The 4,132-nt window shown below is 44.2% G+C and overlaps 1 long non-coding RNA gene across 1 annotated transcript in view; it reads left to right on the top strand.

Annotated features, from left to right (window-relative positions):
* The window catches only part of LOC125612790, a 6,284-nt gene extending 3,373 nt beyond the window's left edge, over positions 1-2,911 (top strand). Inside the window, exon 2 of the long non-coding RNA XR_007343260.1 lies at positions 618-2,911. This is a non-coding gene — a long non-coding RNA (uncharacterized LOC125612790). The remainder of the gene's footprint in view (positions 1-617) is intronic.
* The last annotated feature ends 1,221 nt before the right edge of the window (positions 2,912-4,132 follow it).

Here is a 4,132-nt window from a genome sequence, read left to right as displayed (position 1 = left end):
TTTTTTTTTTTTTTTTTTTTTTTTTTTTTTTTTTTTTTATTCCCAGAAGCTGAGTATTTGAGATTAAGGTCGAGGCTGATAAGATTCTAGCACAAAGCTTCCTCATGAAGGACATTACCATAGCAGCTAAGCATTGAGCATGAATTAGTCATCTTATTAGTTCCATGGAGAAACTGTAGAATATTCCAACTGTGGAAAACAGAGCACCTTGTTACCCTCTGGGAGTTTGCTCACCAGAGGAATGCTGCCTTGTACATTTTTAAAAATATTTTATTTTGCATTACAATTCTCATTACACATACAGGGCACAATTTTTTGTATCTCTGAATATAAAGTAGTGCCTTGTACATTTCCATAGCCAGAATCCCCACACTGGAAATCCTTACACTCTAAATTATAGGTTTTTCAATATCTCTCAATCTATTCATTTGGGAGTTAGTACAGTACATAGGTAGATTTTAGATTTTCCATAAAGTTGGTAGTAACAGACCTGGGAAAGAGACTAGCTTAGGGAATGACAGGCCTGGAAATATAAGCAGAACTTAAATGTTTCGCTTCCTTGGCCTTCATTTATTTTCCCCTTCTACCTATTTCTTATTCTTTCTGCTCTGCAATAGGTAGAAACTGAAGTGTGAGCCTTTCTCCCTTGCTTCTCCTATTGGCCAAGAATAAACGTCCTTCACTCATCAATCAGTGCTCCATCTTATTATTGGTTCTACAGTTTCAAGCAGGAAAAAGAACCCAGTTTGGTGTAAAAATTAGTGACACATCTACTGGAGTTCTTGGAACCTATCCCCACTGTACGGAGATTTTTGTACTTACTATCAAATGCATTCCTGTTATCATTATTATTCTCTTTTCAGTTATCACTGATTGTTGGCCTAAAACATCACAGTACAGGTCAACAAATTCCCATGGTGATGGCCTAATGAGGAAAGCTAATAATCCTTAGGGTTCTCTAGGTAACCACCTTTGGCAAATTAAAGAAAGGCTGTGGAAACCAGTTTGGGCATATTACAGATTTATTGATAGTATCATTGAAAGAAGGGAAATTCCAAGGAACTGGCCTTCTAGGAAGACAGAATTTCAGGTGAGTCCTGGACTTCAGGGTGGTGGAAACTAATCAGCACTAGAGCAGTGAAAATTAATTGTATTTTGTGGGTTAAAGTGAGCTGGAAGACCATGTTTCACAAAAGCATCCAGTTGCTACATTTGAGAACAGAGGACAAAAAAGGAAGCTGAAAACCGAAGATACTAGAAGAGTCTCTGGTAAAATTCCCCTGGGAGGAAATTTCAGAGAAACAAAGGGATCTGGTTGGAAAATGGAGGAGGCAGAGAATGCAGAAGATGAGAGGCCAGGAGAAAATCGTGGAGGCACTGGCAAACAGTTTGACTTCATTCTGGCTATTACAGGAAAAAATGGTGAATTTAAGTAACGACTGATAAGACTGGGTTTACTTGTTCAGCTCTTCCGGACCAAAGACAGGACAACTGCTTGCAGTGGACTAGTGAAGAGGATAGAGTAGGAGCTGGAACTCACGGCCCCATACCCAGAGTTTTTGAGTTAGTAGTGGGTTCAGAAAGCCTGCGTTTTTGACCACTTCCCAAGTCTTGCGTACTACAATTTCTTTCTTTTTTTGATTCATGTATTTTGAGATGGGAGTCTCGCTAAATAGTCCAGGCTGTCCTCCAACTCTTGGACTCTAGCGATTCTCCCACCTCAGCATCCCAAGTAACTGGTACTAAAGGTCCTCGTCACCTTCTGGAACCACAACTTTGTAAAACCAAATTAAAGTAACGTGTACCAGTGCTATTCCCAAGGTAAAGTTGTTTCTGTTTTCACGATAACTCTCGGTCCTCACTTCTCTGAATTGTGAAGCAGCTTGCCCAGGGCGAAACAGGCAGGACGGCCAGGGAAGGGGTCTTCTGTGCCCCTCGATAGCCACGGCAATTTCAACAGTTCTTTTAGGAAGCAAAACTCGACCTCTATCGGACCTCTGGAACGTAATTTCCTCTTAAGGGCTGTCCCGGCAGTGCCGCTTGGCCGTTGCCCTGGAGAACTCAACAGACGCAGCGTGTGGGCGCCTGAACGCGGGCACTAGGGTGCCCCCAAGCCCGTTCCCTTGTGCTTCCGCCAGCGCACAGCCCAGGGAGACACCGGAAAGGATCATTTCCCGAAGGGACGGGCTTCCGGCTCCGCAGAAGGAGACTCTGCCGTTTCTTCAACATCAGCCTTGTAGACTGGAATGTGTGACAGGGACAGCTTTCCTGGAACAGAGCAAGAAAACAGCCGGGATGGAGTGAGGGAGCCCGCCTCGGTGTCGTTTGGAAGACTCCATCTCGCTCAGCGGCTCCTGAGTGAGACTTGAGGCCCGTGATCATCCTTCTCAAGGGCTTTACTTAGAGATTCTACACCTCCTTCGCTTTGACCCCCACAGGCGGCGCCCTGCGCCTGTCAGCAGTTTGAGAGCTACAGATACAGTGGAGAGACTCGGGTCCTAGATTTCTCCTAGAGGGAATTTATCGTGTTTATTCAGTGTGCTCGCGGGTGGTGGGAATATCTGAAGTCATCTTGCTGATGTCATTTCACTTAAGAACGCTTAAAGGTTTGATTTTAAAAACTAAACCCAAGAAATGAAATTTTAAAAACTAAGCGTTTTTCATGTCATTTAAAATGTCTATATGACTCATATTTCTTTATTTTGATATATTTGTTCATTTATTATTTTCTCTAAAGCATGATGGTGATCATGTAGCTGTGCCATCTTCACAGGTGACTCCTAATCATTTCTTCTGATGTGTTTTTCTTTTTAAAAAATTTCCTTTTGTTTTTAAATTTCTTGAGACCTTCTCCAAGTCAGCATTTTCCCAGGGTTTTATTTTGGCTAAAATAAACACTGCAAAACACCTATTCAAATTGAATTTATGATAAATCTTGCAAAACACACATGGAGAAGGGATTTCATTGTTTAGTTTCCTGAGATTGTTTCGTGTTGCTATAAAGAAATGTGATTGGCACCAGAGGCATCAAAATGTGCAAAGGTATAGGTGTGTGAGCCATCTTGGTGCTTTTGAAAAACTTATGGGGAGATCAGGGGCTCAGTACTGTGTTGGTCTAGCTGAGGGGCTGGTTTGAGAGGCTTCCTAGAGGAAGTGGATACTGAGTTGGGACTAGCTAAGAATACATAAATCCCAGTGGACTTGTTCCAGGAATGCCAAGGGGCTGGCATATCCTGAGGGGCGATCAGACAACCCTGAGGTCAGTGGTGACTGGACTGTGGTAAAAGAAAATACCTGGGTCTGGTGCGCGTGCATTAATCAATAGCAGGCATTCTGTAGATGTCATTAATAGAGCTATTCATTATCCCTGCACTGAATATTTGTCCATGTTAGTAAAATTACACATATGTTAAAAGGTGAAAATAGGCCAGGCCTGGTGGTACACCCTGTAATCCCAGCTAACTAGCCTGAGTGAGGCAGGGAAGTTGCAAGTTCAAAGCAAGCCTTAGGATCTTCGTGAGAGAAGAGTTAAAACGTAGAGTTAAAATTAGAGCTAAACGAAAACTCTAGTTCTCAAATATGAGATTGGGCTCCAACCCCAAGGAAACATATAGATTGGGTCCCAGGAGTTTCATTTTTATGTCTGGCAATGCAGATGTTGTGAAACCTGGGACCCCAACTTAGGAATCAAAGAAGTAGAAGGGCATTTAATGTTGGTACCCAGAGTCCCCACGAGGGAGGTGTATTCGTTTATGACAATTTAAGTCCAGTCTCCAAAAGCTGAGAGTTGAGGCTGCATTACCCGGGCCTCAGAAGCAGGAAAGATTGTAGATTGAATCACCTGCTGGAGATTTCTGAGGCCTGGCATCGTCCCATGTGACGACGGAAACCCGAGTACCCCCCAGTAAAGGGAGCCCGTGTCTCCCAGATACTGTTTCCACCCTCTTTCTCCCCTACCTGCTCCTAAGCGGTGTTCTTGACGGTGGACCTGGAGCACCTAAGGGTGCCCAGGGTCGAACTGCATTACCCAGAAGTCTGCGCGGAGCGTACGCGGCTGCGTCGGGCCCACAACCGCGGGGGAGGGCGTTTCCTGCCACCGCGGCGTGGAGGCGGGACTTCCGGCGTCGCTCTG

Source organism: Marmota marmota, unplaced genomic scaffold (assembly GCF_001458135.2).
Source record: "Marmota marmota marmota unplaced genomic scaffold, marMar, whole genome shotgun sequence".
NCBI classification, from domain to species: Eukaryota; Metazoa; Chordata; class Mammalia; order Rodentia; family Sciuridae; genus Marmota; species Marmota marmota.
The sequence above is the reverse complement of the archived record's forward strand: the minus strand, read 5'-3'. Positions and strand labels throughout refer to the sequence as shown.